The sequence below is a fragment of the Cyprinus carpio genome, chromosome A2, assembly GCF_018340385.1.
Source record: "Cyprinus carpio isolate SPL01 chromosome A2, ASM1834038v1, whole genome shotgun sequence".
NCBI lineage: Eukaryota > Metazoa > Chordata > Actinopteri > Cypriniformes > Cyprinidae > Cyprinus > Cyprinus carpio.
Window position 1 is genome coordinate 28263917 of NC_056573.1, and position 27452 is coordinate 28291368.

The window sequence follows — 27452 nt, forward strand, 5'->3', positions numbered from 1 at the left end:
ATTGTGTGTTTCAGTTAATCTCAATCAAATTGCAAATGGGATATTCTGATTAAGTTAAAAAATGACTAAAAAAAATACAGCTAACAAACAAAAATATAATAAAAAACACGATTTTTGAAAAAAAAAAAAAAAAAAAAAAAAAAAAAAAAAAAAAAAAAAACGTTTTTATCTGCTTTTGGATATAATCTCTTCAAACATTAAAATAGTAACTTGTCCAAACTTTTGGCTGGTAAATAAACATATGCAAAATTTAAAACCAAATGTATATAATACAACAGAAGTGAATGGAGGCGCAGTCGATGAAAGGGTTAAAACGTTTTATTACAGGAACAAATAAATCTAACAAACTGTAACTTTGTACATGTTGCAGGAAGCAAATGTAGCAGGAGACGCGTCCGTAACCATGGAAACACGACAGCGTGACATCATCATCATCATCAGTGACCTCAACTGTCGAAGGGCAGAAACATGAATATGATCCGCTTCAGACAGAGATGAGATCATCTTCATCATCATCATCATCATCATCATCAGCAGCAGCTCGTTAAATCATAATCTGATGACCTTCTACACCAATCACTTACTTTAACTCTTTTAATCAAATGTTTAACATGTAGAGAATCGCCTGCATGGAAATACAAACATTTTAAACAAACAATATAATCTGCAAAAAAAAAAAAATATTTACAAATAAAAGAAACTTCAACTGACTCCAAACTCAGACGTGGTTCAGAGAAAGTCAGTCTGACTGAAGCTATGAGCTGAAATAATAAATGTTTGTGGAGGTGTTCGAACACGCGTCAGCTGAAATCACACACGCGTGTGAAACCGCACGACGAAGCCAGAATGAGGAGAAGCTGTAACAGCAGTCTCTGTGTGATGATGTAACGCTCGCGTCAGACGAGACTCGAAGCCCTTTTGTGAAGAAACCTGCAGGAACCGCTGAGACCAGAACACACATCAATCCAGAACCTCCAGCGCTTCTACTTCCAGGTGTTTGTGGTCTGTGAGACGGAGCGAGACGGGATCATGTCCAGCAGATACTCCCTGTGACGCTCCGACGGCTTCTGCACCGACAGACTGGGGTTCACATAGGCCATGGTCACACCTGAGAGGGGGGGGGGGAGGGGGGGGGGGGTAGAGAGAGGGGGGGAGAGAGAGAGAGAGAGAGAGGGGGGACGAGGGGGGGGGAGAGAGAGAGGAGAGAGGAGGGGGGGATAGAGGGAGAGAGAACAGAGATGAGTGGGGAGAGATGAGAGGGGAGAGAGAGGGGAGAGGGAGAGAGAGGGAGAGAGAGAGAGAGATGAGAGAGGGAGGGTGGAGATAGGAGAGGGAGGGAGGAGAGAGAGAGAAGGAGAGGGGGGATCGGAGGGAGAGAGGAAGGGGGGGAGAGGGGGGGGGGGGGGGGGAGGATCGGGTGGGAGGAGAGAGAGGGAGGTGGGGGGGAGAGGGGTAGAGAAGTGAGAGGGAGGAGAGGGAGAGAGGAGGAAGGGGGGGAGGAGGACAAAGGGGGGGAGGGAGGGAGAGAGAGGGGAAGGGAGGAGAGAGAGGGTTGAGAGAGAGGGGGGAGAGAGGGGGGGAAGGAGGGAGAGGGGGAAGGGGGGGGAGGGAGAGGAGAGAGAGAGAGGGGGGGGGAGGAAGAGAAGGGGGAATGAGGAGGGAGAGGAGGAGGACCGGGGAGAGAGAGAGAGGGGGGAGGAAAGAGGGGAGGGAGAGGGAGAGTAGGGGGAAAGGGATAGGGAAAAAGGGGGGAGAGGAAGAGAGAGAGTTAGGGGACCAAGGAGAGAGGAAGAGAGAAAAAAAAGGGGAGAGGAGAGAGAGGGAGGGGAGAAGCTAGAGGGGAGAGGGAGGATGAGAGAAAGATGGGGGAGAGAGAGGGGGAGAGGGGGGATAAAGGAGAGAGAGAGAGGGCATGGGGGGGGGAGAGAGAGGAGTGGGGGAGAGGGAGGAGCAGGGAGGGGAGGAGGAGAAGGAAGCGGGAGGAGGGGAGGGGGGGGGAAGGACGGGTCTCGGGACGAGAGGGAGAGAGGGAAGGTTGGGTTTTTTTAGGGGAGAGATAGAGTTCTCGGGGGTTGGAGGAGAGACAGATCGAGGGGGATGAGGAGGAAAGAGGGGAAGGAGGAGGGGAAGAGAAGGGAGAGGTTCTGGAGGGGGAGGGGGAGGGAGAGATGGAGGATGTCTTGGTTGTTGGAGGAGGCGGGAAGGGAAAGGAGGGGGGGAGTGGATGAGGGGGAGTGAGAAGAGGGGGAGGAGGGAAAAGGCAGAAGGGGGTAGGAGAGAGAGGATGTGACACGAGAGAGAGGAGAGGGAGCAGGAGGGGGGAGAGTGAGAGTAGGGTATAGGGACGGAGACAGAGAGATAGAGAGAGAGAAGCAATATTAGACGGGAGGGGAGCCGAGGGAGGGCTCATAGGATACGGGAGGGGGAGAGCGTATGGATTAGAGAGAGAGGAGAGATACGGGGGAGATGACGGAGAGACGAGATTTTCTAGAGAGAGTAGGGGAAGTAGGGGGGATAGATTAGAGGAGAGAGAGACAGAGAGAGAGAGAGAGACAGAGAGAGAGAGAGAGAGAGAGACTTTTGTTCACTGAAGACAGTGTCACATTTATGTCAGTGTAGTTTGTGAGGTATTTTGATATAGGGATTTAAAAAAGTCTTTCTTTAAGAGTTATAAGGTGAATCACATCATTACAAACTTTCATTTGAAGCAAAATAATAAATAAAAATAAGAAAGACAAATATAGAAGTCTTTGAACTTATCGACTGGTGAGAGAAAGAACTAACTCTCAGTCCGTCTCTTTAACAGGATTAGTGTTCGTTTAAAATTAATTCTTTATTAAGAACTATGATTGGCTCATGATCAGAAAGAGTGAAGACAGACGAGCATCACGTGTGTGTGTGTGTGTGTGAACATGAAGAAACACGCGTGATCTGTGAGGAATCAGAAGCACAGCGGTCTGATCTCAAACCAGGCCTACTATCATGAACTAAAACTAACAAAACATGACTGCTTACTGAGATAAAATACCAAACTTATTTCAGTCTTTTTAGTTCAAGAACCAATAAAATTACTAAAAATTAAAACTAAAATTGAAATTAAATAAATGAATCCCTAATACTAGTATTAAAAGAAATCCCTAAAACTAATTAAAATGACAAAAGCACATACCCATAAAAAAAATAAAAAAAAATAAAAAAATTTATTAATATGAAGAGTTTAAATATACAAAAATAAAATAAAAGCTAATCAAAATTAAATTCAAAATATGAATTTAGTTTAGGTTAAAGCACTTAAACTGCTAACTGGAAATAAACTCTTAAACTGAAATAAAAGCAAAGAAATATATATACATACAGGTGCTGGTCATATAATTAGAATATCATCAAAAAGTTGATTTATTTTATTAATTCCATTCAAAAAGTGAAACTTGTATATTATATTCATTCATTACACACAGACTGATATATTTCAAATGTTTATTTCTTTTAATTTTGATGATTATATAACTAACAACTAAGGAAAATCCCAAATTCAGTATCTCAGAAAATTAGAATATTGTGAAAAGGTTCGATATTGAAGACACCTGGTGCCACACTCTAATCAGCTAATTAACTCAAACACCTGCAAAGCATTTAAATGGTCTCTCAGTCTAGTTCTGTAGGCTACACAATCATGGGGAAGACTGCTGAATTGACAGTTGTCCAAAAAAACGACGAGCATTGACACCTTGCACAAGGAGGGCAAGAGACAAAAAGGCCATTGCAAAAGAGGCTGGCTGGTCACAGAGCTCTGTGTCCAAGCACATTAATAGAGAGGCCAAGGGAAGGAAAAGATGTGATAGAAAAAAAGTGTACAAGCAATAGGGATAACCGCACCCTGGAGAGGATTGTGAAACAAAGCCCATTCAAAAATGTGGGGGAGATTCACAAAGAGTGGACTGCAGCTGGAGTCAGTGCTTCAAGAACCACTACACACAGACGTATGCAAGACATGTGTTTCAGCTGAGCATTCCTTGTGTCAAGCCACTCTTGAACAACAGACAGCGTCAGAAGCGTCTTGCTCAAAAAGGACTGGACTCCTGCTGAGTGGTCCAAAGTTATGTTCTCTGATGAAAGTAAATTTAGCATTTCCTTTGGATATCAGGGTCCCAGAGTCTGGAGGAAGAGAGGAGAGGCACACAATCCACGTTGCTTGAGGTCCCAGTGTAAATTTCCACAGTCAGTGATGGTTTGGGGTGCCATGTCCTCTGCTGGTGTTGGTCCACTGTGTTTTCTGAGGTCCAAGGTCAACGCAGGCCGTATACCAGGAAGTTTTAGAGCAATTCATGCTTCCTGCTGCTGACCAACTTTATGGAGATGCAGATTTCATTTTCCAGCAGGACTTGGCACCTGCACACAGTGCAAAGCTTCCAGTACCTGGTTTAAAGGACCATGGTATCCCTGTTCTTTATTGAATAGAAAATCTATGGGGTATTGTGAAGAGGAAGATGTGATATGCCAGACCCAAGAATGCAGAAGAGCTGAAGGCCACTATCAGAGCAACCTGGGCTCTCATAACACCTGAGCAGTGCCACAGACTGATCGACTCCACGCCACGCCGCATTGCTGCAGTAATTCAGGCAAAAGGAGCCCTAACTAAGTATTGAGTGCTGTACATGCTCATACTTTTCATGTTCATACTTTTCAGGTTGACCAAGATTTCTAAAAAATCCTTTCTTTGTATTGGTCTTAAGGTTATATTCTAATTTTCTGAGATACTGTATTTGGGGATTTTTCCTTAGTTGTTAGTTATAATCATCAAAATAAAAGAAATAAACAATTGAAATATACCAGTCTGTGTGTAATGAATGAATATAATGTACAAGTTTCACTTTTTGAATGGGAATTAGTGAAATAAATCAACTTTTTGATGATATTCTAATTATATGACCAGCACCTATATATATATATATATATATATATATATAGATATATAGATATATATATATATATATAGATATATATATATATATATATAAATGAAATGAAATATAAATGAAAACTAGTAAAAACAACAAAAGAACATAACATTTAATAAAAAAAAAAGGAACTCATTAAAATGAAAACCGAATATTACAATAATAATAAAAAAGTATTTCAGTTAGTAGCTAATGCAAGATTTATAATATCTGTTTAGTTTAAGTAGAAGCACTAAAATTACAGAAAAAAAAAAAAAAAAAAAAAAAGTAAAACCTTAAAAGCGAATATTTAAAACAAAAAGGATAAAAATGACAAAAACACAAACTAAAGTTAAAATGGAAACAAAAACAAAGAAGAAAAATAGAAGCTAATGTAAAATACTAGTTAAGGTGAGATAACTAGCAGCAGAAGAGCGCTGGTTGTGTTCTGAGCAGAATCTACCTGCTGTGCTGCTGCTCCGTTTCCTCATGCTGCTGCCGACCTTTGACCCCTGACGCTCTGCATGCTTACCTGGCCTGCTGACCAGAGCGGCGGCCGCCACTGCGTTCTGCAGCTGAGAGGACGAGGAGAAGGAGTGAGGAACGCTGCGTATCGCGGTCGACGGGCTCCGGGACACCTGCACAACACACAGCTGCGTCAGTCACTGAAGAGCCAGCGCTCCGGTCACACCCCCAGCGGCCCTCACCTGTCTGACGGCTGCGGCGTGGCGGCTCACGCTCGGCCCGAGGCGTCCCTGACCCGGCTGCACTGAGGACGAGCGCACCTTCATCACCTGAGCAGAGGAGGAGGAGGCAGGGGGCGTGGCCTGCTGCAGCACACGCTGATCGATCTCCCGCTCCTGATGAAGCGCCTTCACGAACGCCGCCTTCAGCCGATTGGTGTGTTCAGCCTTCAGCAGCTTCTTCTGATTGGACGACATGCACTGCTCACACATGACGGCTCCGCCCTCGTCTCGGCGCCAGCGGCAGGTGAAGTCCGTCTGACACTGAGAGCAGCAGCTCGGCTCTCCGGTGCTGACCACCAGACCAGCGTACAGACCCTGCTTACCTGACACACACACACACACACACACACACACACACACACACACACACACACACACACAGATACAGACACACACATACACACACACACAGATACACACACACAGATACAGACACACACACACAGACACACACAGACAGAACACACACAGAAAAGAAGACACACATAAGAAAAAACACACACACACATTAACACACGCACACACAGATTCAATTTCATAATAATGATATAAAATACTGATAATACTGGCAACATAATAGCTAATAAATATAAAATATATTATACTACGGGGCGGCTGAATGCTTGAATCTGATTGGCTGACGAACGGTCTGAGGTGTTGAATCTGCGTCCCAACACACACCACACACCTGGGAAACGCACGGTGAACGTAGTTTCCAGGCAGCTCTCCTGACCGCATTACACTAAATAAGTACCAACTCACTAAAGGACAACAGCTCTCCTGACCGCATTACAGTTCATATCACTCCACATAGTTAACTGTTATAACAGAAACTACACGACTAACAAGAACAACATGATGGACGGTTTTTTGTAATTGTGTGGTAATGACATTTCTGTTTAGAGACGCCGCTGCAGCCTAATCACACGAGCTCTCTCTCTCTCTGTGTGTGTGTCTCTGTCTCTCTCGCTCTCTTTCTAATAACTTCATTTATAATAATAATAATATTAGAAATGCTATCAGCGGCTCAAGCCTCCGTTACCAGCTTTAAAATGATGTTTTGGAGCCAGCAAAAGAGGCGCTGGACGAGATGCGGAAGAGAAAACCTGATCACAATACTGATTTAAGTACAAAAACGGACGAATCCCTTTAAATACATCATCTGATCGATGTCTTGAGGCGTGGTGACCGCAGTATAAACGGAATAATTGACTCCGGGCCGTTAAATTATTAGAAAATAATGCACACCTGAGGAGTAACTCCGCCTCGTGGCCGCATCACCAGCTCGAGTGTGCGTTTATTTTCTAATAATTTCAAACCATACATCAATGGAGAGGATTATTTATTCAGCTTTCAGATTATGTTACAAATCTCAATTTCGAGAAATTGACTCTCCTGACTGGTTTTTTTTTGTGCTCCAGGGTCAGCAGCAGCGTGTGTTTATCACAGCAATCAAAGCTGCACTCGACTCGATCAAACGAGAGCATGACTGCTACGGCTGCTATATCTGCGGCGGTGTGAAGCGCTCTGTTTGATCCGCACCTCGGCCCAGAGACTCCAGCAGGTTCTGCACCCACCTCCATCCACCCCCACGCAGGTAGATGAACTCGTGAATGGCCGCCGACGGCAGTAAGAGCTGCGGCGAGGACGGTGCTGGGCGACGGGGATCTCCAGCAGCGTCTTCTCCAGCTGTTTGCGCAGCGCTAGTTTAGAAAGCTAGTTTGACGGCCGTCTGGAGACGAGCTCACACTCGAGCCGCTCTTCAGCTTCGAGCCGGCGGCCTGCGGGACAGACTCAGCAGGATTATACTGCTGTGATGATGATGATTCTGTGGCTGCACAACGGATTTTGTGGAACGCCTGGCAAACCACGTTTATCATGTCATAATTATCACAATTACAAGACTTCAGCAGAGCTTTTAACAGTTAAAAGGTCAAGACCTGCACAAAAATAAAATGAGGCCGCACGGAAGCCTGTTTCTGCCACGGTATTAAAAAAAATAAATTAAAAAAACTTTCTCTGAAAAAGAAAGAAAGAAAGAAAACATATCAAAATACTACATATATCCAGAATCATGAGATATGAATCTTGCCATTTTGAGAAAAAAAAAAAAAAAGTCAGAATCGTGAGATATAAACTCAAAATTTACAAATAAAAAAAAAAGTGTTACAATATTACAATATATACACCATAAATTAAATATGGGTCATAGTTCAACAGTAGATCATACGCAGCCCGACCGTGTGGTGCGTATATTCAATGGTGATTTCATGTTGGTATATTTTAATATTCCCGTTATTACTGTAAATGTACTCTACAAAAATAAAGCACTCATTTTTTTTTTTTTTTTTTAAGTTTTTTTTTTTTCCTAATTTGTATACCCAGCTCCAAATTTAAGACTTTTTAAGACTGAGATTGAGGATTGTGTGTAACACTCATGACTGAAGTCAGAGATCAAGTTCTTCGTGAAGCAGCTCAACACACAGCTTCTGCTGTGCTGATCTGAATTCAGTATATGTGAGCGCGTTTAATCAGGGAGAGCGTGACACACCTGGCTGATGCTGAGGAGCAGGCCTGTGCTGGGGATGGAGGTCATGCGGATGAGGGCCGCCGCTGGAGGATCTTCTGTCCCGGGACGCTGCTCAGCGTGGCTCTGGGAGCGAGGAGCAGCGGAGGAGGCCCTGAGGAGGAGTTCTGCTGCTGTCTCAGGCCGGAGATCTTGCTGCGGCGACAACCGAGATCGACTGCGGTGCAAGAGACAAGCATCACTTGCGTGTTCAGACGGGAACGAGACGCACGGCAGCTGCGTGACGCACCTGAGCTCCTCGGACCAGCGGCGGCATGATGATTCTGAGCGCCGGCCGGGCCGTGTTTTGGGACAGCTTGAGGCCCCGCCAGCGCGGCAGCGTAGAGGAATCACCGTCCCAGAAGCCCGAGCGGTGATCACCTGATCAACACTCCACACACCAGAGCGCTCTCACCCCCCCTTTCTCTCACAGTGTCCTTCTTACACAGCACAGGTATTCATCACATCACACACGAGCTGACCCTAAACTGAACCCCACGTTTTCCAGGAAGCACATGCTGTTGACCACATTTACTTCAAAATGTACAACTGTAGCCAAGAACAACTGTAAAAGAAAACTGTAATCACAAGACCTTTTATAGAGACCATTAACCAACATTCCTGAGCTGGATCAGGAGTCATGGTTTTATAATGTTGTGTGATTAACAGTGTTTGTGTGTTTGTGTGTGTGTGGTGTGTGTTGCGTGATAGTGTGTGATAGACAGAGGACCGTGTGTGTGTGTTGTGTGTGTGTGTGGTGTGGTGAGTGCGTGAGTGTGTTGTGTGTGTGATAAGTGATTGTGTGTGTGTGTGTGTGAGATAGACGGATGGACGTTTGGGTTTGTGTGTGTGTGTGTGAGTGCGAGTGAGTGAGTTGTGTCGTGATAGTGTGTGTGATGTATGTAGTGTGTGTGTGTGGAGTGAGTTGTGTGAGTGAGTGTGAGTGAGTGTAGTGTGTGTGAGTGAGTGAGTGATGTGTGTGTGTGTGTGTGAACATGAGTGAGTGTGTGTGAGTGATAGAGTGTTGTGTGGTGATATGAGTGAGTTGTATTGTGTGTGAGAGGCGAGTGAGTGTACGTGAGTGTGATGATATTGTTTGTGTGTGAGTAGAAGTGATAGTGCTGAGATGTGTGAGTGATAGTGAGTGAGTTGCACGTGAGTGTGTGTGATGCTGTGTGTGTGAGTGTGTGATGTGAGTGTGTGAAGGAGTGTGTGGTGAGTGTGAACGTGATGGTGAGTGTGAGTGCTGTGTGTGTGGTGTGTGTGTGTGTGAGTGAGTGAGTTGAGTGTGTGTGAGTGTGTGTGTGTGAGTGAGTGAGTGAGTGTGTGTGAGTGTGAGTGAGTGAGTGAGTGAGTGCGTGAGTGAGTGTGTGAGTGAGTGAGTGTGAGTGAGTGTGTGAGTGTGTGTGTGAGTGTGTTGTGTGCTTTGTGATTGAGTGCGTGTGTTTGTGAGTGAGTGTGTGTGAGTGTGTGTGGTGAGTGCAGTGAGTGAGTGAGTGTGTGTGTGTGTGTGTGAACGTGAGTGTGTGTGAGTGAGTGTGTGTGTGTTTGATAGAGTGAGTGTGTGTGTGCTGTGTGAGTGAGTTGAGTGAGTGTGGTTGATAGACAGAGGTGTGTGTGTGTGTGTGTGTGTGTGAGAGAGTGAGTGAGTGACTTTGTGTGAGTGAGATAGACAGAGTGTGTGTGTGTGTGTGTGTGTGTGTGTGTGTGTGTGTGGTGTATATCAGTGTTGATGTGTGTGCGTGAGAGAGGAGAGGAGGTGTGTATATTAGTGCGTGTGTGTGTTGTGTGTGTGTGTGTGTGGTGTGTGGTGTGTGAAGGACTCACAGGTTGTGCTGTTTTCCCAGCAGCAGATCCCTTCATCAGAGGAGGAGGAGCGCTGGACACAGGAGCCAGCCGGCTGAATCGAGACACAGCAGAATGATCATTTAAGAAGTCCTTTCACACGGTTTGACCTCCACACACACACTGGGTCAGCTGGTTATGATGTTGTGTTTTATTAAGTCATAGGGCAGTGCTACTAAAGCTCAGCGCCGCGTGAGATTCTGTAGTTTGTACCTTCTGTGCTCCGGAGTCTTTGTGTGTTTGACTCTGTCTGAGCTTCTTGAGCAGGATGAGCTTGGCCTCCTCTAAAACGCAGCTCCTCCTTCAGCTGCTTGATGACCGCGCCCCCAGCGCCCGCGCTCCTTTGGAGAACTCCTCTGCACACACACACACGCGCACAGCGCACAACACACACGCGCAAGCGCACACACACGCGCAAGGCGCACACGCCACGCACAGACACACACACACACACGCGCAAGCGCACACACACGCGCAAAGCGCACACGCACGCACAGACACACACACACACACGCGCAAGCACACACCACACACAGACACACACACAGGACACACGCACACACACACACGCACACACACACACACACACACGCGCACACACACACATACAGACACACACGCGCGACAGCATCGCGCACACAAACACACACACACAGACACACACATACACGCGCGTAAAGCGCACCGCATCACACACAGCACCACACACACACAGCAAGCGACTCAGCACCTTCACACACACTTACACAGTACCACACACGCACACACACACCAGACACCAGAGGAAAGACGCGCACACACCCACACACACACACACCACACACTCCTATACACACACACACAGACACACACACACACACACACACACACACACACACACACACACGCCAGCACGCTCACAACACACACACACACACACACACCACACACACACACAACACACACACACACACACCACACTCACGCTGCACACACACACCCACCGCACAGACAAACACCACACACACACACACTCTCACACACACACACACACACACCACACGTTCACACACACACACACACACACCCACTACACACACACACACACACCACTCACACACACACACACACAACACACACACACTGCTCACACACAACACAGACACACACACACACACATACGTCTCTGATCTTCACGCACACACACACACACACACACACACACACAGCCACAGCACACACAACACACACACACACACACACACACACACACAAACAGACACAACCACACACACACACAGACACACAATACACACACACATACACACACACACACACAGATCAGTACACACACAACAGAAAATATACCATACATGATTAAGTACTAAATATACATGAATCTGCATGTTCACAAACACACTGTCCTTGTAAGAGAGCCTTAACACACGTGTGTAGCCGTTGTCATGTGCTGATGTTCATGTCAAAGGTTCACGGTTTTACCATCACACATCCATGTCCAGCTCTTTGAGGTATTGACATTTCCTCCGTTGACCTGTGGACTGGGCACACACTCGTCGGACAGAACGATGAACATCATCAGGCGTCTCTCTCTTCATCTCACTGTATCAAACACGGGGGGGGGAGGGGGGGGTCAGAAGTAAAGATCACATTCAGAGAGGTTTTCTGTGATTACGCTCGGTGCAGATTCATCCTGGATCACATAATCTGATCCAAAACATGAAGCACTGGTAATTTAAATTATATTACTTTTATATTACTACCATCACTACTAGCTACTCTTTATTAATTAAATGATTACATATTCACACAGTGGCAGTAAATGATACAGTACCTATTTATTCTGATATCAGTTAATAGTCACATGACATGCGGGTCAGTAAAATACTTTCATATTTAGGAAAGTATAGGTTTTTATTTGAAATTTTTATGATTAATATATAAATTATTCAAACCTCCTGCAGTTTCCTTCACAAACCACATGTTGGGTTCTGTTATGTTGTTGATAAAAAAATTTATATTCTCTATTTTTTTATTTTCATTTTTATTTAATTTTTTCAGATTTTATAAATATAGTTTCAAGTTTGTTTGTTTATGTAGAATATATTTTCCAGAATAGAGTTGCAAAAAAGCAGTAAATTTCAGGAAAATTTCCAAAACTTTCAAGAAATTCGGGAAACTTTTGGGATTTTTCCATTGAAACTTTCGGACAGTTTCAAGGAGTTTTTTTCCACTCCTTTGCAACACAACACTCCGAAAAATGACTTTTTTACAAAATGATCCAATTTTTAAATCTATGCAATAAATGATAGAAGTCTAAGTAAATCTAAAAGTGATTAAAAAAGTAGTCCAAAAGTACATTAACTATAATTGTTTTTTTGAAATTACAATCTGTGATCAGTGACCGACTGAAGTCCTGCTGACTGCTGTCTGAACCAGTAGGTGTTTGCTGTTTCTGTGCTGGTCAGGGATGAGCTCGGTGTCCACTAGAGGGGGACAGATAGGAAACAATCCAATCACCGTGAGCAGCGGTCACATGACAAGCCACAGTCTCTGACACGGGTCCTCACAGATGATCTGAGGAGGTGGATGAGACAGACTAGTACACAGTGAACTCCGTCAGAGGGTCAGGACGTCCATCAGTGATGATGAGTGAGAGCAGAGCAGACAGACCTCCAGAAACACACACGTGTTTTCTCTGATCAGGAACAATCCTCAGTGCAGGTGAAGAGTTTCTGTATAAACCTGCCTTTCCTCAGCGTCTCTCCATCAACAGGAACTCAAACATGCTCTTGATGATTAATTTCATAGTATTTCAGTTCTCTGATAGTGCTCAGTGGTCCACATGACCAATGCAGGTCAGAATATTTTTGATCTTAATACTACACAAAATCTTTTGACTGGAACGGTTTTATTTTAAGGTTTAATTGGTATTTTTTTTCATCAGTTTGAGAAACGCTGGTATAAATGATCTGCACAGTTTCACATCAAGGCATTCTGCAGATGCTTTCATCCAAAGTGACTAACCAAAACTATTCATCACAGAGACCTGAGCGCTAGTAATGCTGGGATACAACACAATCACACACAGGATGAGCGTGGTTTAATGAAGCCTTCAAAACGACCTGAACACAAAAAAACACACTCCTCTCTCTCTCTCACACACACACACACACACACACACTCACACGGCACAAACAAACAACAACACACGCAGTCACTCACGAAACACACCACACTCACACACACACAAAAACACACACAAAAGCACAACAAAAACACATCACCACAAACACACCCAACACACGCACACACACACACACACAACAAACACAAACTCTCTCACCACAAAAACACACAAACAACACACACAAACACAACACACCACACACACAACACACAACACTCACAACAACACACACCACACACACTCAACAACACCACACCCACAACAAACACAACGCACTACACAAACCGCCTAGTCACACACAAAACACACAAACAACACACCACACAACACCACCACGCACACTCACCCACTTCTCCAACACACACACACCCACACACAAACACACACTCACACACTCACACACGCGACAAACACACACACCACCTCGCTCTCTCTCACACACACACACACACACACCCACACCCACAACACACACCACACGCACACACACACACACACACAGACACGCACACACGCACTCCACCCACACCACACACACACACACACACACACAAACACACACACACGCCACACCAAGCACGCACACACACACACACACACACACTCTCGCACAACTCTCTTCAACTCACACACACCACACACACCACTCACACACACAACACACTTCACAACACCACACCACACACACGTCACCTCCCACACATCTCACACTTCACACACACACACACACACACACACTCCTCACCACAGCACTCTCACACCACACACACACACACCAAACACACACACACCAAACTCTAACTCTCAACACACACACACACACTCCTTCTCCACCACACAGACACACCACACACACACACACACACACACACACACCAACCTCACACAAACACACACTCTCACCCACAAATACACACACACCACACAAACACAAACAAAAAAACACAAACACCACCCAGGAAACAACACACACGCACACACACACGCCACTCACTCCACACGCACAAACCCCACACACGCTCACACATCACCACGCACACACACCCAACCACACACACACACACACACTCTCACACTCACACTGCTCACACCACTCTCACTCACACTCATCACACACACACACACACACACACACGTCACACCACACGCACACACACCTCTCCTCTCTCACTCACACACAGACACAAACACTCGTTCTCACACACACACAGACACCCACTCACACACGCACACATCTCTCACCACACACACATCCACTCACACACTCTCTCTCACAACTCTCTTCACCAACACACACGACACACACACACAACACTCTCTCTCTCACTACTGCACAATCTAACACTCACAACAACACACACACACACGCTCTCGCTCTACCGACACACACACACACACACACCTCTCTCTCACACACGGCACACTCTCACACCACACAAGACACGTCATACACGCTCCTCACACCAACCACACACACACACACACACCGTCCCTCTCTCTACACACACACGCACACCCACACAACACACACACACACACTCACCCTCTCACACCGCACACACACACACAACACACTCCACACAGTCACTCACACTCACACACACACACCACTCCTCTCCTCTCGATCTCTCTCTCTCACCACTCACACACCACGCACACACATCACACCCACCACACACACACACATGCACACCACACTCTCTCTCTCTCTCTCACCACACACACCCCGCACAACACCCCCCACCACACACTCGGCTCTCTCTCTCCTCTCTCACACACACACACTCTGTCTCTCTCCTCTCTCACACACACACACACTCTCCTCTCTCTCTCTCTCACACACACACACACTCCACTCACACACACACACTCTCTCTCCTCTCACACACCCTCCTCTCTGGACTCCGAAGAGACACACCTCCTATTTTGTGATGCGACCCACACACTTCGCTCTCATTCTCACACCACTACAACACACACCACACACCCACCCCGCATCTCTGCTGATCTCACGTACACACCTCACACCTCCACTACTGAACACCACACAACCCGTCCACACACACCGGACAGTGACCTGGCCTTCATTTTGTGAAGTGACAGGTGCGTTGTCAGGGTGCTGAAACACCACTCCACACCACTCTGTGTGTGTGTGTTTGTGTGGTAGGTGGGGGTGCGGGGGAGTGGCGGGCACACAGGGACACAACACACACACAGTCTCCTTACTCTATTTACACTCTCTCCACACACACACTTCACAAACACATCACACACTCATCTCACTCCACACACACCACACACACTTGACTTCCACATTTTCACACACACACATCCCACACTCTGTTTCCCTCTCTCTCTCTCTCTCACCACTCCGCTCACACACACACCACACACACATCCCACACACTCACACACACCACTCATCCACACACACACCACACACACACACACACACACACACTCTGTTTCTCTCTCTCTCTCTCACCACACACGAACACACACACACACACACACACACACACACACACACTCACACCACACACGCACACTCACACAACACACACACATTCTTCTCTCTCTCCTCACACACAATCATTCTCCACACCACACACACACTCTGTCTCTCTCTCTCTCTCAACACACACACACATCACTGTCCTCTATCTCTCTCTCACCCACACACACTCTGGACTCCAGAGAGAGGAGACTGTCTTTTGTGTGAGATCAGACTCTTCCTGTGCATTAATCACACAACTAAACACGTCACATGACCCACACCGCATGTTCTGCTGATGTCACGTGACACCCCTCCCCCTCCCCTACTGGAAACCATGACAACCAGCCGCTTGAACCGGATAGTGACACATGGCCTTCATTTTGTGAAGTGAAGGAGCGTTCCAGGTGCTGAAGAAAATGGAGAAACTTTGTGTGTGTGTGTGTGTGTGTGGGGGGGGGGGGGGGGGGGCTGTGGGTTGAGGGACAGGACACACACACACACATCAACCCTGACTGTAGTTTACAAGAAAATCATGGAAACAAAACAATCAACCTGGTCTCTCTCACACACACACACACACTTGACTTCCTGTTTCACAGACAGCTGATCCCACAGAATGATCGCTGCACTTATTAAATATGATTCATCATCATCAAATGTGACGCTCGCTCCACAATCATATTCATAACAGCTGTGGGATTTGTGGGAACACATTTCCCAGGGATTTCCCTGAACCTCTAAATCCACACCTGACCAGAGACGATTATTCACTTAAAGACAACTATTTTCTGTTTCAAATTTCTTTTCATGAGCGTTCTTCTGAACTTTCTGTTCATCTGTGAATCCTGAAAAATAAAATGCATCACATTTCCACAAAAATATTGTGCAGCACAACTGTGTGTTCAACATTGATAATAATCAGAAATGTTTTCCTGAGCAGTAAATCATCATATTAGAATGATTTCTGAAGATCAGGTGTGACACTGAAGACTGGAGTATGATGCTGAAAATACAGCTGCACATCACAGAAATACATTACACTTTAACAGAGATTGACGTGAGTGTGCTGGTAACCGCACTGAGTGACATCTGATGCTGATGTGTTCCTTCACTTTCAGACGTGTGTGTCATAATAAGTAAGCTGATTTTTTGTAGACGCACACACACACACACCACACTCTCTCACACACACAGTCGTGAGAGTCTCACACAACACACACACACACACTGATGTGATGTAAAGGCTCCTCACGTGTTGCTGGTGTCCATGGGCTCGTCTCCCCGTCTGCTCGCTCCACTTTGATGGTGGCCTTCAGGATGCTGGAGGCTGGACGGTCACAGCCGTCTCTGACCGCGAGCGCTCGACATCCTCCGCTTCAGCCGCTTACCGTCCGCGGGCCAGAGAGTGCCCGCTCTAGCGCTCGTTCTTCTCTGACTGCGCGTCTGCCGCACCGTGTGTCCTCTGACATCACCGTGCACCTGAACACGCAAAACAAAACAAACCACATCATTTACGGAAGTGCAATCGCTCTGATCTGGATCAGCTTCAGATTTAATTCACACTGATTGGTTTTTGGAAGTCTGGGTTTCTGCTGAATCTCTCTCATTAGAGCGGTTTAGGAACAGATAAACCATCAAAGGCTGCCTCAGTGTGCTCGACTCAGTTAAGTCGTTCATGAACAGTCACACGTGTGCGAGTCATGAGCGTGTCAGAGTGAATGTAGTGAGTAAAGAGTTAATAATCCTAAAGTGACATCAGTCTGTGTGTTGTTGAGAGTGTTTCTGCCACATGCTCCAGATCGAGCACAGATGGAGAAACAGGTCACGCAGGTCGTCACACGTTACCCTCCAAAAATATGCAAATGAGTGAGAAATGTAAAAGTGTGAAATCTGAAAACCTGAATCCGATTTAGTGTGACACAGGATTACTGTGTGTGTGTGTGTGTGTGTGTGTGTTGTGTGTGTGTGTGTGTGTGTGTGAGTTGTGGTGCGTGTGTTGTGTGTGTGTGTGTGTGTGTGAGTTGTGGTTGGTGTGAGTGTGTGTGTGTGTGAGAGTGTGTGTGTTTGTTTTGGTGTGTGTGTGTGTGTGTGTGTGTTTGTGAAAGTGAGTGAGTGTGTGTGAGAGTGTGTGTGAGTGTGTGTGCGAGAGTGTGTGTGCGAGAGTGTGTGTGAGTGAGTGTGTGTGTGTGTGCGAGTGTGTGTGTGCGAGTGTGTGTGTGTGCGTGTGTGGCGAGTGTGTGTGTGTGTGTGTGTGCTGTGTGTTGTGTGTGTGTGTGTGTTTGTGTGTGAGTGAGAGTGTGTGTGTGTGTGTGCGAGTGTGTGTGTGTGCGAGTGTGTGTGTGTGTGCGTGAGTGTGATGTGTGTGGGTGTGTGTGTGTGTGTGCGCGTGTGTAGGCGTGCGTGTGTGAGTGTGTGTGTGTGTGTGTGTGTGAGTGTGTGTGCGTGCGTGTGTGAGTGTGTGTGAGTGTGTGTGTGTGGTGAGAGTGTGCGTGTGTGTGTGAGTGTGTGTGTGTGTTGTGAGTGAGTGTGTGTATAAACAGGGAAATAAATGATGTAATCCATCAGTCATGAACTGTGTCATTACTCGGATCATTCGGTTTCAGTGTTGATTTTAGTTCAGAATGAAGCCCCTGTCTGTTTTCCCAGAGGGTCAGTGGGCCACAACAGGAAGTTTAATCGACAAACCTACAGACAGACACGAGCTCACTCCTGCAGTGAGAGCCACGGCACACTCTCATCAGCACACTTCCTGTACGAACAGGAAACGCCACATGCTCACACACGCACACAGATGATAGAAAGCTGACATCGAGAGTTGTCCTCTCTCCTCCCACCCGGTGACATCACAGAGACACACATGACCCTTCCCAGGATTCCATGGGGCACATGACGCACTTTCCTGAGAACTGGTTGGAACCGGTAAGTGTGTGACAGAGAGAGAGAGAGAGAGAGAGAGACAGAAGACGAGAGTTAACCCTTTGTGTGGGTGAGCTCTTGTTCTGCAGACCACTAGTTAGCGCTGCTGGGTGAAGTCAAGCATTACTGTCACTAGTAGCAGCTGATGAGCAGATCTCAGAAACACACTCTTCCTGGTGTTTGGACGCCTCAGTCCTCATTCACTGTTCAAAACTGCATCTAAAACCTGACTCTTAAAGATCTTCATCATCACACTGACCTCAGCGCTCCAGAGCAGCACTGACTCATTCCTGACACACTTCCCTTCACTGAAACGGACCAATCCAGAGCGCGCCAGAGGTCAGGTGACCACCGCAGTGGGCCGATCGGGTGACTGCAGGCGATAAAATGGTGCTGCAGTCTTGTGTTACACTTCCCTGGTGACTGACACACACACACACACACACATCTGTGTCTTAAACGAGGCACATCCCACAACACACACACACGGTTGAGCGTCCTGACTGTGTGTGCCGGACAGACAATCAAACAATTAACTGACAAAAACACAATCATTACATACACCAAACAAACCATTAAGATCAGAAGAACTAACTGGACAAACCCGTGATGAACCTGTTGAGCTCAGACTCCAGGACAATATTCTGATCCAATCAGAGCACAGGAAATCAGGCCGTCACGTCATTATGTAACATTCAAAAGTTGTTTTGAAAGAAATATTCTTATTCATCAAGGATGCTTTAAATTGATCAAAACTAACAGTGAACACATTTATAATGTTAAAAAAGATTTCTATTTCAAATAAATGCTGTTCTTTTGAACAGTTCTGTTCATCTGTGAAATCCTGAGAAAATAAATATATCAAGGTTTCCCCACAAAAATATTGGGCAAGCACAACTGTGTTCAAACATTGATACGAATCAGAATGTTTTCTTGAGCAGTAAATCATCATATTAGAATGATTTCTGAAGATCATGTGACACTGAAGACTGGAGTAATGATGCTGAAAATACACAGCTGCACATCACAGTAGCAATACATTACACTTTAACAGAGATTCACACAGAAACAGCTGTTTTTACATTCTAATAATATTTCACCTGTTTTTACTGTATTTTTGATCAAATAAATGCCCGCCTTGGTGAGCAGAAGAGACTTCTCTTTTAAAAACCTTTAAATATCTACGTACCCAACAACCTTTGTACTCTAGTGTTGATCAAACTGTCATGTGACTAAAAGATGGTTTCATCTTCTGCTGCAGTCTGATGGAGAAATCAGCTGCCTAATGAATCCAGTAAATCTGTTCCTGCTTGATTTCGAACTGAACCTCGATCTGATCATCATATGCTCCATCAGAGGTTTCTCCAGCGTGTTTGAGCTGCACTGCACACACACACAAGCCTGTGATGATGGGATAAACTGCAAAGCGCTGCAAATGTCAGTGGTTTACTGTGACCTGAGAAGATGACGGCCAGGGTTTCCTGCACTGATGCGTGACGTGAACGACATGAACCCCTCAAATCAGTGAACTCAAGAACACCACATCCGCTGCAGCGACACACCAGATGACTCTCCAGAGCGCAAGCTCACACACACACACATACTCGCACACTTGCACACACACTCACACTTACACACTCGCGCACGCACACACGCTCTCAACACACTCGTGAACGCACACGCACACCACACGACGCGCGACACACACTCTCCACTCACTCATCATCCTCGCAGACACGCACTCGCACTCACGGGACGTACACGCCACACACAGTCAACACTCGCAAACACACACCCTCACACACTCTCACTCACGTCTCACTCGCACACTGCTCACACTCGCAAACACTCATACTCTCACTCGGATCGCACACGCTCCACACAAACTCTCGCTCGCGCTCACCGCTCACTCTCAGCGTCGCACACGCTCTCACACGTCTCGCACACGCTCTCACTACCCACACGCTCACACACTTCTGAAATCAACTCAGCTATCGCACACGCTCTCACTCACTGTGCACACAGCTCACACTCCACTCGCGACACACGCTCGCACACTCACGCAAACACTCACACTCTTCACCTCGGAAAACGCACACGCTCACACACGCTCTCTCGCTCGCGCTCACTCGCTCGCACACGCTTTCACACGCTCGCACACGCTCTCACTGGCACACGCTCGCACACGCTCACACTTGCTCTCACTCAGTCGCACACGCTCTCACTCACTTGCACACGCTCGCACACTCAGTCGCACACGCTCCGCACTCAGTCGGCACACGCTCGCACGGTCAGTCGCACACGCTCGCCACAACGCTCTTACTCACTCTCACGCTCGCACACACTCACACTCGCACACGCTCACACTCACTCGCACACGCTCACACTCCGTCGCACACGCTCACACTCAGTCGCACACGCTCACACACGCTCGCTCTGCCTCGCGCTCACACATTTGCTCGCACACGCTCTCACTGGCAACACTGCTCACTCACTGTCACACTCGCTCTCACTGGCACACGCGCTCACTGGCACTCGCTCTCACTGGCACACTCTCTCACTGGCACACTCGCTCACTCGCACACCTCTCTCACTGGCACACAGCTCTCTGGCCACCAGCACACGCTCTCACTGGCACACGCTCTCACTCGCACACGCTCTCACTCGCACACGCTCTCACTCGCTCGCACACGCTCTCACTGGCACACGCTCTCACTGGCACACACGCTCTCACTCGCACACACGCTCGCACTGGCACACACGCTCATCACACACACTCGCACTGGCTCTCACTGGCACACGCTCGCACTGGCACACGCTCACACTCGCACACGCTCACACTCCGTCGCGCTCACTCACTCGCACACGCTCGCACTCGCACACGCTCGCACTGGCACACGCTCTCACTCGCACACGCTGGCACTGGCACACGCTCTCACTGGCACACGCTCTCACTGGCCCACGCTCTCACTCGCACACGCTCTCACTGGCACACGCTCTCACTGGCACACGCTCTCACTCCTCGCACAAGCTCGCACTGGCACACGCTCGCACTGGCTCTCACTGGCACACGCTCGCACTCGCACACGCTCACACTCCGTCGCGCTCACTCACTCGCACACGCTCACTCACTCGCACACGCTCTCACTGGCACACGCTCGCACTGGCTCTCAATGGCACACGCTCGCGCTCACACTCGCACTCACACACACTCGCACTCTCACTCACTCGCACACACTCACACTCGCGCACTTGCACTCTCACGCACACACCTCTGTCCCAGTGAGCTGTCTACATAGGGAGCAAATGCTGTACCTTGCCAAATCCTAGAATGCATTGCAACAAGCTCTATAAAATAATTTAAATAAATATCCTTTATTGATCAACACAGAAATTTCTATAATAGTCAGTTAAGGTCTCATTCATTTATATCAGGCTTTTCACAAAACAGTTTTCAAAGCTGCTTTACAGAAAAATCATGATGTTTATGTTTATAATATCGCAATATCTTCATGCCTTATAATAGCATTAATCAGATTAGAGCTGGACGATAATATAGTTTTGTGATGATATAAACAATCAAGCAGTTGAGATTAGATATACAGTATACATCGTTTGCGTAAGTGTACTACTGTATGTATGAGGATAAAGTTGGATTTTCCGGTATACAATAGTTCAGCTAGGGGAGGGCAATATGGCAAAAATATCAGGAAAAGCAAGATTTTATCACAATGTGTGGTACAGTACAGCCAAACTATTTTCCCTGTTTTAAAAAAAACCAAAGCCTTAAAAGGTAATATACACTATATACACGTCACTGTATAAATTATACTGTGATTCTTATTAAAGTAACTATGTTAAGTTGAAAGTTCAGTCAAGAGCAGGGAGTTATTGTTCTCTGCGTTTTGTTGTTTTATTAACATTAAAGGTACAGTTCACACAAAAATAAAAATTCTGTCATCATTTACTCACTCTCAAGTTGTTTTAAACCTGAATGAGTTTCTTCCGTTGAACACAAAAGTTATTTTGAAGAATCAGACAGCAGCATGTTTAATATTAGTCTGCTGTCACTTTAAGACCTGCACGCATCCGTTTTTCTCTCAACTGTTTACTTTCACTTTACACATAACCAACAGTGTTTATATGTAAACCTTGTGTGTTTTTGACAGTATTAGCACAGTCAGATGTGAAAGATAACTCAAGTCCAGTAATCAGGCGCTGTTTGACAGGTGTTTTTAGTGTGCGCACGCTTCAGGTGTATACGCTCAGAAAAAGCACGACAGTACAGCACACGAATGAAACACAAATAATGTAGTTTTGTGATTGAGAATAAGTGCAGCCTCCCGTGAGTGTAACTCTACCGCGGAGTAAGATGTGATGTGGATGTGTGTGGTGTTGTACAGTATACTGAGAGAGAGACGCCAGAACTCTGATAGAAAGTGTGCTGTAGCGCGATACTAACATATTTCATCAAAAGCAATCGTGGAGACATTAATCGTCCACAGTCTAAAATCATGAGTCATGAGTTTTAACGTCATGCAAACTGAATCAAGTGTTATTTAAATCAGTCAGGACATAAGGTTCTGCTTCAGTGAAGATGATGCCTAAGTAGGGTGCTCACTAGAGTTGGGACAGACCCTGTGATGACCACTGACCTCTGTGTCTCCAGATATGCGTAGAGTCAGTGTCTCTGCAGGGCTCACGCTCGCGTCAGGGCACAGGAAGTGTCTGTGCGGAGTGTATTTATAGCGTCTGATGTAATGACCTCTCCTACAGCGCTGCTCTAAACGCTGAGCGTGACCTACGTGCCTGTCCGCCCGTCCGTGTGTGTGTGTGTGTGAGAGAGAGAGAGAGAGGAAGATGTGTCTCCTTCTGCTCCTGGAGGAACATGTGATTCTGAATCAGAATCGCTGACTGAACAGAGACACAAAACATGATGCACTTTCACAAACCAGCAGACGATTCATTTATGATCCACAGACCAATCAGAGCTCCTGTGCCATTATAACAGCTCTGTGGTTCAAAAACACACCCACATTCTGCACAAGATGACTACTTTAGGAGTAAGAATGTTTAAATGAGTTTCATAATGCAAAATATTCTCAATGGTTCTGAAATTATTGTCGTGTCATCATTTACTCGTCCTCATGTCTTTCAAACCTGTATGACAGACACAACAGACACTGGGCACCAGACAACACTGGACCGCACTGACCTTCACTGGCTGGACAAAAACCCAGAGACATTTCTCAAAATATCGAATAGAAAAAGAGCAGGTTAGAAGGACATGAGGGTGAGCAAATGATGGCAGAATGATCACTTCTGGGTGAACTATCACTTCAAAAATTCTTAATTTGTATTAAATATGAATTCTGACATCATGAGGTTCAGCACCGAGATCAGTGAAATCAGCAGTGATGATAAATGCACCACGATCCACACTGACTGCAGTGTGTGTAAACACAGCCAGCGAAGGGTTAAAGTGTCCTGATGAACACTAGTGTCAGTAACTCTGAGTAGAGCGCTAGAATGTGATGATTCACACCGACTCGCTTCCCATCAGGCCGGAGATCTGCAGCTGTGGTTTACCGCCAGCTCATGCAAATGCAATGCAGTCGAGCAACGTAAACTTCACAACCCTCTGACAAACATCTACACAACGTCCAGCAGCCCACGTCATGTTTAAACAAGCCCGAGCGCCACCTTCCAGGAATAAAGGATTATCCTGCGTCTCAGTATGTGTGTGATTTGGTAGCTTCCATCACCCGGCAACGGCTTCAGCATCCTAACGTCATGGCAACCGACAACAAACACAGACGCTGCAGCATCAGCAGGCACCAAACAGCAGCGAACTGAAGACGGTCCAGCAGAAGCACGGTCAGACGGGTGATTCTGAATCTCCGGGGAAGAGTCGACACACGAAGCTACGAAGATCTTCACACGTCCCAGACACACACACACACACACAACAGTTACTAAATATGAATCTCACTCCACCTCTGAAAAGACTTTCCTTATCCATCCCTCGTTTATCAAGCACTTTCTAATCAGTTCCTTATGATAAAGTCAAGCCCTACGTTCGTCTGTGTGACGCGTCATCAATCCAACACCGATGCATCTGCTTCTGAATCAGTTCATTTCAAAGCATCTTAACACAGTTTACTCTTATTTCAGAAAGAACTGAACATTCATTTCATTGACATAAAACACAGCACTGCTTCTCCTCAGCACAAACATCTCTTTTACAATCTCTGTAAACACATCACACACTGACAGTAAGAAGGGTTGTAACGGTGCATCATGACTCTAAACACAACAGACCTCGAGCAGATAAAGCCTGATAACTACATTAGTGTCCACACCAGCGGATGATAGTGTTCTGTTTATGATCAGCGCTGGCTTCAGCTTTTTTAATCGTGGCTGGATACTAATTGGCTGTCGATGTTTTTGTCATTCATCAGCTGAACAAAAAAAAAAATTATAATAATCATTCTGAAAGTGATTCCAGGATGTCATAGTTGTAATGTGGACTTCCCTGTTCTCATAAAATTAGAACAATTATTAAAAGTTTATTGTTATTGTCTTTGATGTGAACGGGCCTTCACTCATCTTCATCATCATCATCATCATCACAACAACATCTAGCAGTAAGAATCCCCTTCAGAAGCGCTGGTTGGTGGCTGATTATAGGGATTATGTTATCAGATTAATTAAATTAAATACTTCTTGTCATTCGTTTCTAAACAACCTTCTGCTTTATATACGTTCAGAAAGACTTTAGATTTGTGGAACTGCAACACTGATCTCAAATGTTTTACCACACAGATGCGCTGTTTTCTTTCAAACCAAAGCGTAAATGCACACAGAAAGCGTATCTTTGTGTCGCTGCTGACACAGAAGAGCATACGCCGTCTGCGTTCAGTTCAGATTCTACAAAATGCTGCTACGCTGATGTGGAGAGACACAGAGGAGAGGAATTGTTGAATAAAGTCGTTATTTTTGTTTTCTTCGTGTACAGAAAGTGTTACCGTCACTTCACAACGTTACGGTTGAGTCACTGATGACAGATGGAGTATTCTGACGGTGCTTTCCTGGAGCTTGACACTGTTATTTATTTGGCAGTCTATGGGACAGTCACAAGCCTCCCGGCTTTCATCTTAAATATCTTAAATAGTGTTCAGAAGATGAACTGAGCTTTTACGGGTTTGGAACGACATGGGGGTAAGTGATTAATGACAACATTTTCATTTTGGGATGGAGAAACCCGTTAACCAACAAGATTATTTTAAATTAGAATTTAATTAAATTAGAAAAGTTAAGTGTCTGTGACCAATTAGAAATAGAACATGAGGATTCACATCACGCACCTTCTGCGAGCGGAGAAAACATAAAAAAGCTAGGCTATATATATATACACATACTAATAAATAGGCCTATAAGAGAAATATATCTTTACTTAAATTATAAATTAAGAAAAATGAAAGAAAAACTGTGCAAGTAGCCTAGCGTGCTGCGTGAAAGGAAACAGACGGCAGAGAGCGGCATGCTATTTTTCTTCAGGCTTATTTTACAAAAGCACAAAGATTTGTTTTTATTGTGAATGCACACAAATAAAGACACACCTTTTACAATTCGGATTATCGTTATGACTAAAAGTAGCAGCTGCTTCCACTGATAGAAGAAAAAACCTCAAGCTGAACACGGCTTTACTAACGTGACAACACAGTCTGTTCATGATCATAATAACATACACACACACACACACACACTCTCTCTCTCTCTCTCTCACACACACACACACTCAAACAAACACAGCTCAGTTTCAACATGTAGTCACATCTGTGCTGTAAGTGTTATATTAAACATTTAGGTTTACATGGATATTGCCTGAAGCGAAGTACATAAATAATAATAATTTGGCATTCAAACACATCGCGGATACGGAAACATTAGATTTTGTGTCGAATGAGAAACTCAACATTGGTTTCAGTTTCGTTTTAACTTCAATGAATTCGTTTCGGCTTGTTGTTTGCTAAAGCTTATATTTTTTCATTCTCTAAATTTTCTAAATACTGTTAACTGAAAGGCTTTGTAGTGGAGTGAGGGAAACTAAAACAGTCTAGCTGTGTTTACGGTGTTTAATATGTTTGTAAACATTTTGCATTAGGTCTATTTCTGAATGAAGGAATAAAATGCGACTTATGTTTTTTTTTTCTCTTTTTTTCTTATACGGGTATTTTAACCACGCAGCAAACCTTTTTTAAATATTTTTGATAAATTATTGAAGAAAAAAAACTTTTTAAACCGTTTAACGTATTGTATTCACCGGTCAGAACGGTCGGTTAAGGGTTAAAACGAACATCACTAATCAGGTTTTAAACACGTGATGATGTCAAAGCTCATAAATGACACTTCTGCTGCATATTCCTTTTATTGTGTTCTTTTACATGAATTCAGTTAGTTTATGCCATTTATTTATTTATTTTGTTGAGCCTTCTTATGATTTAATTTTGTGCATATCAGTAAACTCGCCTTCACGCATTTACAGAGGAAGTGATGTTTCTGTTCAGTTTGTAACATTCTCATCATCCTGCATATATGCGTTCATGGAAATATGATCAGCTGTCAAACACCGCCAGCGTCTCGCGCGCACCTTAAATGAGCGCGTTCCGCTTTAAGAGGAGGAAGAGGAAGAGGAAGAAGAGGAAGAGGAGGAGGAGGAGGAGGAGGAGGAGGAGGAAGAGCAGCAGCCCGGGAC

The 27452-nt window shown here is 45.6% G+C and overlaps 2 protein-coding genes and 1 pseudogene across 2 annotated transcripts in view; all 3 read right to left on the reverse strand.

Annotated features, from left to right (window-relative positions):
- LOC109083281 (transcriptional repressor p66-alpha-like) overlaps positions 1 to 27452 on the reverse strand; it is a 195295-nt gene that overhangs the window by 167007 nt on the left and 836 nt on the right. The gene's annotated exons all lie outside the window — the stretch shown is intronic.
- Positions 303 to 8526, reverse strand: LOC109083282 (annotated as a pseudogene).
- The window catches only part of LOC109056280 (MAU2 chromatid cohesion factor homolog), a 22218-nt gene continuing 12932 nt past the window's right edge, over positions 18167 to 27452 (reverse strand). Inside the window, exon 20 of the mRNA XM_042713781.1 lies at positions 18167 to 18219. The gene's annotated coding sequence lies outside the window, so the exon portion shown is untranslated. The remainder of the gene's footprint in view (positions 18220 to 27452) is intronic.